This window comes from Marmota marmota, unplaced genomic scaffold (assembly GCF_001458135.2).
Source record: "Marmota marmota marmota unplaced genomic scaffold, marMar, whole genome shotgun sequence".
Classification (NCBI taxonomy): Eukaryota; Metazoa; Chordata; class Mammalia; order Rodentia; family Sciuridae; genus Marmota; species Marmota marmota.
This window is the reverse complement of record NW_025999869.1, coordinates 13,889,525-13,904,744: the sequence shown is the minus strand read 5'-3', so window position 1 is coordinate 13,904,744 and position 15,220 is coordinate 13,889,525. Positions and strand designations below refer to the sequence as shown.

The window sequence follows — 15,220 nt, the reverse complement described above, 5'->3', positions numbered from 1 at the left end:
GGGGGATTGCTATGTAAAAGGGATGCATATTTTCAAGTCTTTTGATGCATTTTCTGAAAAACTCATTAGAAATGGGCTTATTTACCTCCTAAAAATACAACATGAGACAAAAAATTTCCCCTCTTTTCAGTCTTAGTTTTATTACTTTATCTGCATAACAGGTTAAAAACCAGATAGCTTTGTTGAGTAATTTGCATTTATTTTATTACTATCCTATTTTATGTGATAATGGAACATCTGTATACTTTAAGAATTATTAGTTATTTTTCACATTTTATTTGAATGTTACTCATCTTTCATATGTGATAAGTATTTAAATTCTCAATACCTATAATATTGATTTTCTATTCATTGTTTATGTTGAAAATATATTTTTAATTATAGCCTTTGTGTGTTTTTTTTTTCTTTATTTTTTTTTTTTAGTTTTTAAAAATTGGTTCAGTTGTAGATGAACACAATGCCTTTATTTTATTTATTTTTATGTGGTGCTGAGGATCGAACCTAGTGGCTCATACACGCTAGGCTAGGCAAGCACTCTACCATTGAGCTACAATTGCAGCCCCAGCCTTTGTGTTTCAACTTGGTGATGTGGGGGGTTTGCAACATAAGTTTTACATTTTTATTTATATTCATACTCTTTTTAAATGATTTCTTGTGGTTAGTGCCATAGTTAAAAAGAATTTCTCCAAGCCTAAAAACCTAAAATTATCTTCCTATAAATTCCTACTTGAATGATTTTAATTTAAATTTTCAGTTAATCTGGAATTCTTATTTTGTGTAAGGTTGGAAGTCAAGCTCTAACTTCATCTTTTACAAATATTCAAAATCTATGCCATTTGTGAAGAATGGATATATCTACTTTATCAATATATTAATTATCATGCACAGCAGGTCCTATTTAGATGGTCTTTTCTGTTCCAACAGTTTGCCAACCTGACCCTCTGCCAAAAACTCTGTTTTACCTCCAGTAAATTAAGCATTTTAATCCAGCAGGGCAATTCCCTCTACCTAACCTTCTCTTTTCTAAATTTTATGACCAGTTTTAGCATTCATTCTTCCAGAAGTGCTTTAGAATAATTGTGTTAAGTTCCTTCCAAATCCTACTGGTATTTCCTATGGAATTGCATTAAACTAATAAATTGAATTGTAGGGCACTGACATTGGTACACTATTTCTAGGACCATATGTCTTTTCGTTTATTCAAGTTCTCTTTTATGTATCTTAGTAAGGTTTTATCATTTTTTCATATAGGTCCTATATGTTTCTGGTTAAAATGATTTCTGGGTGCTACACATTTGGTTGCTATTATATTTTCTAGCAAGTTAACATTGGTAAATATCAAGCCACTGATACACACATACACACACACACACACACACGTACGCACAACTGAACCATTCTGTTGGAACAGGAGCCAGGGAACTGATGAGCCCAGACCATAATAGTTCCCAAACCAGAGAGAGAGGTCTATTCTCTCACCTTTTCCTCCTATCACACCCTCAATGACCAAACCCACCTGGAAGCTGATGACAGGAGACACTGGAGGGTTGGAGGTGACCCCCAGGCATACAGAGCAGCACAGGGAGTCCATAGACCAACTCATGATCTCTTCATTAGAACTAAAAATTGCCTCTAAAATTACATCTGCTCTCAAAGAATGAGTTTGACTTGACCATGATAGTCACAGAACGTGCCCTGGTTTGAGAACAGTATCAAAAAGAGGAGGAAAAAGTAATTTTGATTCAATTACTTTTTAAGTAAATTGAAATAACCTCAACAACTCCTATAACGGGCACACTGAAGGAGGAAACCTGCCTACGGGTGAATTGGTACTATTTTTCAGTATGCACATTAACATAGAATTATTCACTAGGTACAATGTGTGTTACTCCAACAAACTCCTGAGAAATGGAAACCAAAGAGAGTTCAGTCTCTGGAACAGTCCTGCAAAACCTATTTCCCTTCTTTCTGCTTTAGAGCAACTGGTCACCTTCCTCAAAGGACAAAGTGGGAGTGATAAGTGGAAGATCTTCTCAGAAGATGTGTCCCCACTGATTTATCCAACACTGGCCACATAAGCCAAATAGAATCTCAGTAGGATCAAAACTTAAAAAAAAAAAAAAAAAAAAAAACCTCTTCCTGAATACCAGCTCAAACTGATGGCACCTGTTGTAGGATTTCAACCAGACACATCACCTTGAGAAAAATCCCAAATACCTTCCTACAATCGTCTTGAGGATTTCTTGTTCATCTGATTTTTTTTCTCAGCCCTTGAAGTAAATGCTAAAAGAATATTTGTGGTGACAAATAACTCAACTTTAAAATGGGCTAAATAGTAAACCTAGCTCCAGAGAAGATACACAGTTAGCCAACAAGCATATCAAAAGATGCTGGATATCACCAATCATCAGAGAAATGCAAATCAAAACCATAAGATAGCACCTCATACCTGTTAGGGTGGTCACTATTTTTTTAAAAAGGCAGAAAATAGCAAGTGTTGGTGAGAATGTGGAGAAACTGGGGCACCTGTGGACTGTTGGTAGGATGGGCAAGTGGTACTGCTATTATGAAAAACACTGTGTGGCTTCTTCAAAAAAAATTTTTTTTAATGAGCTACTATATGATCCAGCAATCCCTCTCTGGGTACATGTCCAGAAGAATTCAAAACAGGATCTCAAAGACATTCGTTGCAGCACTGCTCACAGCAGCCAAGCTGTAGAAGCAACCTGACTGTCTATTGATGGATGAATGAATAAAGAAAACTCCACAGGTACATTCGATAGCATATTATTCATCTTTTAAAAATAAGGGAATCCTGTCACATGATACAACATGGATGAACCCTGAGGACATTATGATAAATAAAATAAGTCAATCGCAAGAAAAGACCAACACCGCCCTTGTCAGCTTTGCGTCACTGTGACCCTAACACCTGACAAGAACAACTTAGAGGAGGGAAAGTTTATTTGGGGTTCACAGGACCCAAGGTGAGGCAGCACGTCATGGGGGAAGGGCCCAGTGGAGGACAGCTGCTCAGCCCATGGTGGAGTTAGGAAGCAGAGAGGGGAAGGGGGAGGGGTGCAGAGAAGATGCACCCTCCCAGGGCACACCCCCAGTGACCCACCTCCTCTAGACATGCCCCACCCGCCCACAGTCACCACTCAGCCAGTCTGTTCAAACCAGGATGAGCTGATTAAGTTAAGCCCTCACAATCCAAGTAGTTATCAATACTTTAACATGCACCCTAAAAAGAGTTAAAGGGGTAAATTTCTGTGTTTTTTAACACAACTTGTTTTTTAAAATAAAGGAATGCTTGAAGTGAGTTCAAATTGAATCCATTCAAGCAAACCAGACAGGTTAACTCCTGAGGCCTCCCACATTTCAAGGTCCCCTTGGGTGACATTTCCCAGTTGCCGTATCCTATACACCTCCTCACTTAGTCAAGAGCACCGTGGATGTTTCTCTTGGGTTTGGGTCCCCCACACAATCTAACACGGTGCCTGTTAACAAAGCCATTTCTCAGTCAATGTTCCTGAAATAAATAACAGAGCTGATGGAAAAGAACCTCAGTTTCCCCATTTGCAAAAGAGGAGTCGTGAGCACCTGCTGTTTTAACAGCCTGTGTTTTGGAGCAGCGTCTCCTGGTCCCTTTGCTGGTGGGAGGTGAGAATGTGGGGGATTTCCTTCCTCCCATGCCGCCAGCCTGAGTCATCCAGGAGCCAGACACCATCTCTCTCGGACACAACATGTCAGGTAGCTGCTGGGAGCAGCAGGCCTATAAATCTGTGCCACATCCCCCGCGGTTACCTAGGGAACACTGGGGCACAGCGAGGAAGGGGGGCTCTGCAGACAGAGAGGGCTCTGGCCAGTGTCCCAGCCCTCTCCCATGACAGCCTGGCAGGAGTGTCCCCCTCTCTAGTATGGAGCCAGTGTCCTGTCTCCTGCAAGGGGCAAAGGAGGCCCCCAGCCAAGAGGATCTGAAAAGCTCCAAGGTCCCCAGACCAAACGTTCAAAGAGGCAAAGCATGGCACCAGGACTCAGGATCTGGTTCTGCGTTTCAGAATTTAATCATTACACAGGCAATCGTGAGCAGATTCCCCTTCCTTCCACTCTCCGTGGGTGTGAAGATAAAATGAAACGTACATTAAACTGCTTGGCATAAGTCCTGACAGACAACAAGTGGCTAATAGATATAGCTGTAGGTTCGATTCTTATTTTTGTTATTAGTAGCAGTGATAGTAGTAGACATGTATCACCCTCACCGTAATGCCCCAAAGGGCATCCCATATTATAGGTGAGGAAACTGGACTCAGAGAAGTAACTGACTTGCTCAAAGTCCTTCAACTAAGAATTGGGTCCTCTGTAGTGTTCATCTAGCTACTTTAAAGGAAGATTATTCTGGTAACCCCCAGGGGAGTGTGTGGGAAGAATAACCCATATCTCCAGGCTCCTTCAGCTTCCTGTGCCCAGACGGGCTCCCCTCACTATGGTCACATGACCTGTGGTCTACTCCCAAACCTCGCTTCCCACTTTACATCCCCTCATCCTCAAATCCTACATCAGAGGGATCCCTAGGCACTCATTGGCTGATTGGGTCATGCCCAACGCTGGAGCTGGAGGGGAAGATCAACCTGGGCCTCAGAGGCAGGGGACTCTGGGGACAGCAGCACTTACAAAGATTCTAAACAGAGGCACAAACAAAATATACTGATGCATGTGTCTGTGTGTGTGTGTGTGTGTGTGTGAGTGCGCACGCGCGCGCGTGTAAAATCTAGAAAACATTGGGCCAAAATGTTAACAGCACTGGTCTCTTTGGGTAGAGGAATGAAGAATTATTTCTCTTTTGTTTCCATAATTTTGCTAGGCATGTAATTCACCTTAATAATCTTCTTAAAGCTACTTTCATTTGTTCTTAAATAATAAAAATAATATATAGTTATTTTACGTCCATTTAGTTTCAAGACTATCAGGCTGGGCATCAATCTGGCTCTGAGTGGCCAAGTTCCTCTTCTGGCCTCAGTTTCCCTGCCTGTGAAACAAAGGAAGGGCCACGTGATCTCTACAGTCCCTTCCAGCTGTGATTCTGAACGACTCTTCCCTATCTACACGGAGCGAGTAAAAATGTGTGCATGCGCAGGATCCTAGGAGAACTGCTTGAACTCAAAGAAAATAATTGTTTCTAAGTAGAAATCAATCCTGAACATAAATGGGTACATTTGCCAAGTCGAAAAAGTTTCATTGCAAGTCAAATGTGCTTCCTAGAACCTCAAAGAGAGATTTCTCCTCAGTGGAGAACAACTAACCCACTCCAGCCCAGAAAAACATCTATCTCTTTTTCAGTGGGAGAAGAATTAGCATTATTGGACTTATGTTCAGGCCCAATACAGGATGTGTTAAACACCAGTCTCATCTAAATTCATAGCACTGCCACCATCATTGTTTGTCCAGTAACAAAATACTAAATCTCCAAAAGTGCTATTTAACTGGCACTCCATTAATGAATATGAATCCGTGACTCACCTCTCTATAAAACCCTCAAGGGGGAGAAATGATCTTATTCATTCTCATATGCCCCTCAAACCATAACGTGGTCTCAATAAATATCTGCCACTCCTTGGGACCCTTCTCCTACCATCAGTGCGGCTTGGGTTCCATAAAATCTGAGTATGACCAGCTCATTGGATCACACATCTTTAATTAAGAAAAAATGATCTGGGTCCTATTAAAAGGGGAAGAAGAAGAGCCAACTGATGAGGTTGTTCTCCATCACTGGCAAGAATCCAGCCTACAAGGGATTCCTACCACTCACGGGGCTTTTGGGAAATGGCATGTTGGGTTGGTAGACTTTGACAGGGAACAGAAGGTTGGTAAGGTCACAATTTTTAGGAGTTGCTGGAGGCAACATGAAAGTGTTGGAATCTTGGAAAGGGGTTAAGGTTGAAAAGAAAGGAAAGTTGCAGAGAAGAGAATGGATTTGCAACGTAAAATTCCACTACAGAAATAGAAAGAGAATAGAGGTGAACAGACACACACACACACACACACACACACACACACAGCCAGCCTCCTCCTACACAGTTCAAACTCAGGAGGCCCTGGTTTCAGGGATGGGATGAACAGCCGGAATGGCAAAGGCTGGGCCAGAAACAAGAACAATAACTAAAAAAACATCTACAAAGAAAGAACCATAGAAAAACAAAAGTTTCACACATTTTGCTTTATTTTGAGTTTCAGGGAAGGCTGAGATCAACTTACTCTTTAATTCATTCATTCACTCACTCTCTCACGTAGTCAATATTTGTTCAGCCCTGACTGCCCGTCTGACACTGTCACTAGGCCCTTGGACAAGCATTAAAAAAAAAAAAAAAAAAAAAAAGGCCACCCCTCATCCCATGACATCTGTAGTCTAGGGAGAGAGAAAGATTGTAATCACAGCATCACGGGAGGGGCGTGTAGCCACAAACCAAGGTACATGCCATTATGATGGAGAGGGATGTGGTCATGTGAGAGCAGAGAACAAAGGAGCCTTCCCCGCACCTGAGGAAGTGTGATGAATGGGCAGGCCCCGGGGCCAGAGGTAAGCAGCAGAAAGCGGAGACCAAAGCCATCTTTCATGGGCTCAGTGGAGGCAAGACTGGTAGCAGGGGCAATCAGAAACGTGGCTTCAAGACCCAGATCCTACAGGAATCCTCACTAGGGAGACATTCAGTCAAGTCATTTGAGCTTTCTGGGCCTCCATTTGAACATCAATAAGATGGAGATGTTGGACCAAAATGATTTTTCTCAGAACGTGTCCCTGTTCCTCTTCTGCAGTAGAATCTCTTGGGTTACTTCTACAAAATGTAAATTCTTGGACCCCACATCAGAATTGCAGAATGAGGATATCCGGGTCCAGGGATCTGCATTTTAAAGCCCACTCTAGGTGGCCTTTATACCGGGGGAAGTTTGAGCACCACGAGCTACACAGGAAAGCCTTGACCTGCTCACAGGCTGTATGTTTCTCCCTTTCTAAATCCCTAGGCTCTGTCTGGATGGAGCAGCATCAAGAAGAGAAGTGATCAGCCCCCAGATTGAACAAAAGGAACAGTCTCGAGTTTTCAGGTGACATCAAAGAACCAAGCTTTCAAAGCTAGAGATCATCCCTCTGTTTTAGGGTGAGTTCTCCCGCAAGCTCCCCAGACTGAATTTTGGATTTTTTTTTGTTTCATGTTTTCTTTTCCACTCAACCACTGGAATTTAATTTTAAATACATAGGGACTGGCACTGGTTTCTTGCTTTTTTTATCCCCTCCTCTTTGTCCCTTTCTCAGGGACCTGGTCCTCTCTGCCATATCTGGGAACAACAGAGGTTCACACAAGCCTCCCCTTCCTCCCCTGCCCTTCTAGGATATGAGTGGTCTGCTTCTGATGGGAAGTCTATGGTGTGTGGGCCTCTTTTGTCTGGTGCCCAGGGAAAATTTCCATGGACCCTAATTGTACCAGTGATCAGGAATTATAGTCCAAGGGCCTGCGATCCTGCCCACGGACTGGAACTGTGCTTCTCTTTCCTTCTGCATAGCAAGCTCACTGGGCCAACTGCCCAAGATCACCAACACACACACACTGACTTCGCCTCCAACCTAGGAGTCCTCTCTGTGTATAAACTATTTCCAGAAAACGCTGGGCTCTCCGAATATGGCAATTTCCTAAGTTGCATCTCAAAGGCCAGACATATGATTTCTTCCTGCCTGATAGGACTCTTGCGTTAAAATGAGATAATGCGTGTAAAGCACATGACATGTGCCTAAGTCACAGTAGGTGCTCAGTAAATACTGGCTGTTATTTTATCATCGTTTTTCCAGCCACAATTGTTCAGGGCAATTTGTGTCAGGAAAAGGAATGTATCAGTTACATCTCTTGGCAAGTCCAAGGTTGGAAGGATAGTTGAGAGATCAACTAGGAAAATCAGTTCCTACATATTCCAGATCCTGGGAAATCTGTTGTGTATCTTTTAGATTATACAAAAATATCAACAATAACTAACATTTGTTGAGTGCTCTACTTTCCAGGCACAGTTCCATTTAATCCTCTCAACAACTTGATGTGGTATATGCTATTAAAATCCCCATTTTACAGATAAACAGACGGAAGCTTAAATAAAGAAGTACCTTGCTCAAGGTCAAAGTCAAGAAGTGGCAGGAGCTAAAATTTGATCCATCCAGATGAAACTAGTCTGGTGTTTAACGAGCTACTTCAGTAGAGCTAATTGGCATCTCTCATGCTGTCATCAGAGTCTATATTTGCTGACTCTCTCTGAGGTAAACGACAGCTGGTTACCATCATGGGAGCAGTAACCTTTGTAATCCTTAAAGACAAGACTCTGGTCAAGCCTCCCATCCTCTTCTTGGAAGAAGTGTGTCAGGAGCCTGATATAAGCTCAGTTGAGGTTCCCAAGGAGGGATTAAGAAGAGAGATTTTTTTTTAATAGACACATAATATTTGTATGTATATATTTATGGAGTAAGTGTGATAACTTGATGCATATATAAAATGCATAATGATCAAATCAGGATAATTAGCATTTCCATTTTTAAAAACATTTATCATTTCTATGTGTTGAAAAGCTTCAGTCATCTAGTCATTTTGAAATTTTTCATAAATTATCATAGATGCCATTTACCCTGCTGTGCTGTTCTATAGCGATTCTTCCAATTCTTCCTAACTATTTGGCACCTGTTGTCAAACAGTCCTGATCTTCCCTCCCAGCTACCCTTTTAGTCCCTAGTGACCCACTATGCTAACTCTCTTATTCCTTGAGACCTACTTTTTTAGCCTCTAAAAATCAATGGGAAAAAAAAAAAATCAATGGGATCTTGTGGTATTCACCATTCTGCACCTGGCTCTTTTCACTTTCCTCCAGTTCCATCCATCTTTCCCCCAAATGATAGGATTTCATTTTTTTAATGGCTGAAAATATTACATCGTGTGCATATGACACATTTCTTTATAGGGTAAGAGACTTAATCCTCAAATCTGACCTCAGAGAAGGGCCCGTATTTTCATTGTGCACTAGCACAGCCCCAAACATTTCTGCCTCTCCAAATCTATGTCCCCTGTCTGCTGAGTCTTGCCCAGAAGTTTCTATAGATTTTTGTTTGCTTGATTTTTGTTTAACAGAAAAGTCAGCCTGCAGCAAAATTTAAGGTATCACAAAGGTGAAAAGAATCAGCTTTCTAGTCACATCACCTCTGCTCTTGTCCCATGTCTGCATAACCTTGAGCAAGTGATTGACTCTCCTATTCTCAGTTTCCTCATCTATAAAGAGGAGGCAAGGGTATCTAACACGAGGATGGTGGAGGATTAACTGAGATGATACATGTGGCTCATTTTGACAAAATGCCGGTGCATAAGTGCACTCAGAAAGCCATGGTTAATTCAAACGTGGTCCAGGGAGACAGGCAAGAGTTCTATCTAAGGGCATAGCACCTAAGGGGCAGGGGAGATATCTGGGGGCCCTCCCAGGAACTTGCACTTCACATCATGTAGCTAACTGCTGTTATACCAGATTGCTCCTGTCTAGGAGTTTCCACAAAATCTTCCCTAGAGCAGAAAAATCAAGATACCTCCTCTTTCTCCCTCTTTCTCCCCTCGTCTTCTCAGGACTCCCAAGGCAACCTTCCAAATCTTTTGATTTGGTGTCCAGTAAATAATTGCTGGCATTTCCTGTCCAACATTCCTCAGTGCACCATTGAGACGGGCAAAGGGAACTGCCTCTTTCTCACCCTTCTCTCCTGGCCATTCCCTGGTGCCCAAAGTGAGGCCGCCCAGCACTCCCCAAACATGCCCATGCTCTTCCCAGGCTCCCACACTGGCCCTTCTGCCAGAGAAAAGAGATGAGAAGGCAGAAAACACCCCGTGACATCACTCCCCTGCCTTGCTCCCCTGGGGCCTGGTCTGTTCCCTCCCAAGCTGGGCTCTAACACTTTATCCAAATACAGTTTTCAGATGCCCCCAAGGAAAAGATTCCCACCGCTTCCTTCAGACCTTTTTGAACTTGGTGGCCACCGCAAGTGAAAATTTCCCAAAGGGGATGCATGGTGTGGTTCTGAGAGCACACAAAGAGGAAGAAGAGGAAGGATGGAGACATTTGAGACCAGTGTCATGTAGTTATTTCTTTCCTTCTTTAACCCACATCCCTGTTCAATGTCAGACTCGATTCTCTATGCATCCTCGGTTGCACATTTCCATTCTTCACCTTAAACTGCAAACTCCCGGAGGACAAGGGAGGCCAGCATCCATTCAGTTTATTCAGTTCAAGTCCTGCTCCGTGATAAATGGTAAAACACTGGATTAGTTCTGTTGCCCCAAAGTGAAAGAGGTTACACCACTATAGAGTTAGCAGGAGAGAGAAAAATAAGAAGTTACAGGCTAGAGATTAATTGATCAAGGGGCCCTGCCAACAACTTGCACTGAGGTCGCCCTGATAAGCAATTCAGAAAAAAAAGTGACAGATAAAGCCACAAAAATACATAGCCTTCAACAGATTGTCAGAAAGCTCTAGGACCCAAAATGTCTAAGAACCACTGGTTCTGCTGGAGGGATGTCAGTTAACGACTACTCAACCCTGCCATTACTGCATGAAAGCAGTCACAGACAATATGCGAATAAATGGACATGGCTGTGTGCCAATAAAACTTTATTTACAAAAACACATGCAAGGCTGGGTTAGATCCAGCCTGTAGTTTGCAGACCCTGGACTAGATGGTGTCTAAAGCTTTTTGGTTCTGACCTTTCAGAAGTTCATGATCCTGACTGGTGGCATTGGAGACCAGTGGGGCAGGGCATTGAAAAGCCAGCTGTAGGGAGCCTGTTGTTATAACCTTTGGTGATTTCAGCACATGTGGCTAGAGAGTCAATCCTGGCAGTGCTCCTTGGCAGAGTAGCAGGAGAGAGTGGACTTGTTCTCCAGTTCCAGAGACAGGCCTTTCAGACTCCACGCTCAGCACCCTATGGGCTCATACCCCAGCCTCCAGTGCAGGGCTCCTGGGCTCTCCCTGACTAAGGGATGTACGTTAAGTCCCTGCATGACTTGGCAATTAATCTTCACCAGTCTGCTACAAATAGCTGCTACTGAGCTCTCTCTACTTTACAGGGAAAGCTGTGTGGCCGGAAGTGCTGGGTTAGGGGAATCCACGCTCACCAAAGAGTGACAAGTTGTAATTACCACAGACAAAAGCAGTTCTGCCCAGAGGGAGCTGAAATTCCTCACTCTTGGGAGCCTCTGACTGGCCGCCCTTGGAGGTAGTAGAAATGCTTCTGCTGCAGTCAGTGTCCCCTGACCAGAAGAAAGGACACTTCTCATCTGTCTTATCTGGGAGCACAGGGGAACAAAAATTATGCTTTGAGTCCCCACAGAGCCCAGTATGCTTCATGGACCAATGCCTCATACCTCTAATTCTTTTTGCTTTTTCAGTCTCATTTACTAAGTTCTTTGCATACTAACTGTGCTATTAGCCCTGGGACTTCACGCAAGTCATTTAACCACTCTGAACCTCAGTTTCCTCATCTATAAAATGTCCATAAAAACAGCATTTTCCTGGAAATATTATTAGAATTAAATGAGCCAATAGGCACAAGACACTTTGGACCAATGCCTAGCACCCACTGTGTGTCCAGTAACTCCTGACTTAAAGAATGACTGTTGCTCTGCACTAGGTAGTTTATACACAGGTAGGGACTATGATGATCTTCATCTCCCATGTAAAGAAACTGGGTGCCCAAAATAGTTACATGACTTGCCTAAGAGCACACAGATAATGAATTAGTGGAACTGGGACATAAACCCAGGTCTGTGGGATGCCAGAGTTTTGGCTCTTCACTTTACTCTTCTACCCAAGGTCACATTAGCAACTATTAAGGATGGAAGTAAGATTAGAATCCAAGTCAGTTCTCAACTCCTTGGCAGACCAAATCCTGCGTGGGAGGCAGGGAAGGCTGGCCCAAGGAGCACCTCTGCAGAACCTTCTCTCTGGGATGGTTCTGCCTCTCCTCCCTGACCTCTGCCTCACTCATGACCCCGATCACATTCTGTTTCCTGCTGTAATTTCCTTCAGGCTAACGTGAAGCCTTCTGCTGCATTTTTTTTTTTTTTAATCTCAGTCTGGTGCAAAGAGAAGGATACAAGCTTTGGAGCCAGACAATGATGCTTTGCATACCAATGTTGCTTACTCACTGAATGGCCTTGGCCATGTCACAGAACCTCCCTGAACCTCAGTTTCCTCATTTGTAAAATGAGGATAATTCCCTGCCCACAGTTCTAGTACAGCACTTGACACATAGTAGGTACTCTCTGAAAGGTGAAGTACTGTTAGTATCATTCCTCACCTTGCCCCGGGGCTAGGTTTTCATTCGCTTAGTCAATTTACCTCTGTTGGAGCCACGACACCCAGCGTGGTAACTTGCAGAAGAGATGCTCCTGTAAATCTCTAGTGGAATTGAAAACTAGGGAGAGGATCGTACAAAACCGCATGATCACAGGTGAGAGATCTCCTCTCCTAGAGGCCCTAAACAGATCCCTGAATCTGCCAGCCTCAGTTTCCCCACCAGTCAAGTTCTGTGACAGCTTCTCCCAGAGGGCTCACAGAAATGGAAGTTTGCAACTTCAGAGATTTCTAATGTAATAAGACGGATAATGAAAAGATTCTTCTTTCCCAAGCCTCGAGTGAGTCAGAGCTCTGTGCTTGGCTTTGCCCCAGGGAGTACCGAGAAAATGAAATATCGTCTGTATCCTCATGACACCTAAACAAACGGTCAGTTGCATGGGTCAAAAAATCAGCCAGAAGGGTTAAGTGAGGGGAAGGGAAGAAAGCAAGAAAATGACCATCCGCAAAGGCTGCTTGGTGGGGTCCTGCTAGTGGCCACTATTAAAGCTAATACCTGTTTGCTTTCTGGCGGGATGTTTGTTTTGCCTTTGCAAAAGATGCTGGTCAATGACAACATGTCTGAAACCCGCAAGGATCCTGCATTTCTGTATCTGCCTCAATAGTCTCTTCCACATCCTGACACCTGAAGCAGGACACAAGTTCTCACCAAGCAACAAATTATCCTCTTTCATAATAAAGATAAACCAAGTCTGAATCTCAGATTTGCCCTTTTTCTTTTTTGTTCTCCTGGCCTTTTGCCACCATAAAAAAAAAAAAAAAATGTCTGCTAGGCTGAGTTCTCACATTGCAGCTGGTAACTGTGATTATGTAGACACGGCCTCTGTAAATTCAATGGTGTGTTGCTGGCTGCTCAATAGCTGGTGAAATTAATGCCCAGGGAAGTGGGAAATGGGACACCACAATCAAAATGTGGACTTGGAACTTGCTCTTCTTTCTGTCCCACCCTTCCTCACCCTGCATCCCTCTGCCTCTGTGCTAATCACCAGCTTTGTGCCAGTTCACTGGCATTCTCTCCCTCCCCTGACTTTCTCTTGGGAGTAAAACACTTCAAGAGAAGCTCCATCATCCCAGACTTGAAAATCCATGGGGATGGTGGGAGTGAGTGGCTGGCACACACCCCCACCCCACTGTGGAAGATTGCATGGGAGAAAGGACAGCAGGGATGCCTTCCAGGTCCATTTTATCCAGCATAGAAAGCTAACAACCTGGAGCTAGGGCATTTCAAAAGATCACCTGCACCAGACCCTCTCTCCAGACAAATTAGCACATGTGCCTCAAGACCAAGGACCACCTCACCTTCCCATTAAGATCCTTGGCAGAGACATGCCCGAGCTGTACCAGTCTCACACCCCACTGTGTGAGTTACAAGAGGCTGTCCTGGGTGGCTTGCTTCTGCAGCAGGGGAAGGAACTGGGGAAACATAATTTCATAATCAGCTCTGCCCCGACCAGCCCCCGAAGCTGGTCAGTTTCCTCTGCCCCCTGTACCACTTCCACAATGGGAAGATGGAAAAGGCTCTGAGAATTCCTACAGGTTTCCATTACTATACACGTGTGAATCTCTCATTGTAAAATCTTCAGGTACAAGTTAGGCCAATTTAATTGAAATGGGAAAAAAATCTGTTTTTAGAGCTATCTCTAGCACAGGTTTTTGTTTTTTTTAACCTCAGGGAAAATCTTTGAAATTGGGTATTTTGTGCATTTATGGAAGCTATATTTTAGTAGGAGAAGATAAACCCTTAGATAGATGCATAATGACCACCTGCACTCCTCTCTGGAAAATAAAAATAAAAAGAGATTAAGAATCCACCTTTAAATTGAAGAGCTTAGATGTAAATTAGACTTAGACTATGGCTTTCCCCTTAATATCAAGCTACAGGGCTTCTCAAAGGCGGGAGAAGTTGACTGTGGACTGAAGTAAAAGGAGATGTTGGGCTTGACTTTTTAATCTCTAGCTGCCACTGCCCATTGCTCTGCTACATGTCACTAGCCATGTGAACTTAGGAATTTGCTAACTCTCTATAAATCACCATTTTCTCATCTGTCCATGGAAAACAGTGTGCCCCTCTCAAAGAATTGTTGTGAAGAGAAAAAAAATTGAATATTGGCTATCAATAAGAGTTCAACAAATGCAATTCCATGCAATACAGTAGCTCAGACCCCAAAATGTACCACTTACAAGACGGCTCCATCTACCATAATCCCTCTATCCCCTACATTTCCTCTAAGGGGCAAGGTGACTAAGCACTCAACTTTGGAGCAGATCCCACAACTGGGTTTCATTCCCGGCTCCTCTCCTTGATGGCTGGATGGGCGTGGACAAAGAATTCAGCTTCTCCATAACTTGGTGTCCCATCCTCAAGATATAAATAAGGAGGAGAATAATTCTTCCCTCATAGGGCTGTGGGGAAAAAAAAAATGTAAAGAGAAATTAACATGCTGTCCAGGACCTAAGTGTTGGTTAATTGTTAACTAGCACAGAACTCTTCCTGGGCTTTTCTCAGCTTGCACTTTCTCTCCTAAGTACCATTCACCCACCTCTGGAAATATGTCCCTGCAGCTGCAGGTCCAACATAGATATAAGGCAGAAAGGAAAGAAAACCTGTCCCCAGATGTTGGGCTGTCTCTTCCCCTTCACCAGCTAGATAAACAACTAGCTTCTTTCCTCCTTCCTGCCTCAAGAATCACTTGGGTGACATCCCCAGCACCCATTTAAAAATTTAAAATCTGCGCCCCTCCCGCCCCCCCCCACACACACACACTGAATTTCCCTCTCCTTGCTCTATTTTCTCCCTAACAT

At 43.4% G+C, this 15,220-nt stretch overlaps 1 protein-coding gene across 2 annotated transcripts in view; it reads left to right on the top strand.

The window, feature by feature from the left end:
• Adra1b (adrenoceptor alpha 1B) overlaps positions 1-15,220 on the top strand; it is a 98,515-nt gene that overhangs the window by 36,473 nt on the left and 46,822 nt on the right. For both annotated transcript variants that reach the window (XM_048816236.1, XM_015492660.2), the window contains exon 2: positions 7,021-7,154. The gene's annotated coding sequence lies outside the window, so the exon portion shown is untranslated. The remainder of the gene's footprint in view (positions 1-7,020; positions 7,155-15,220) is intronic.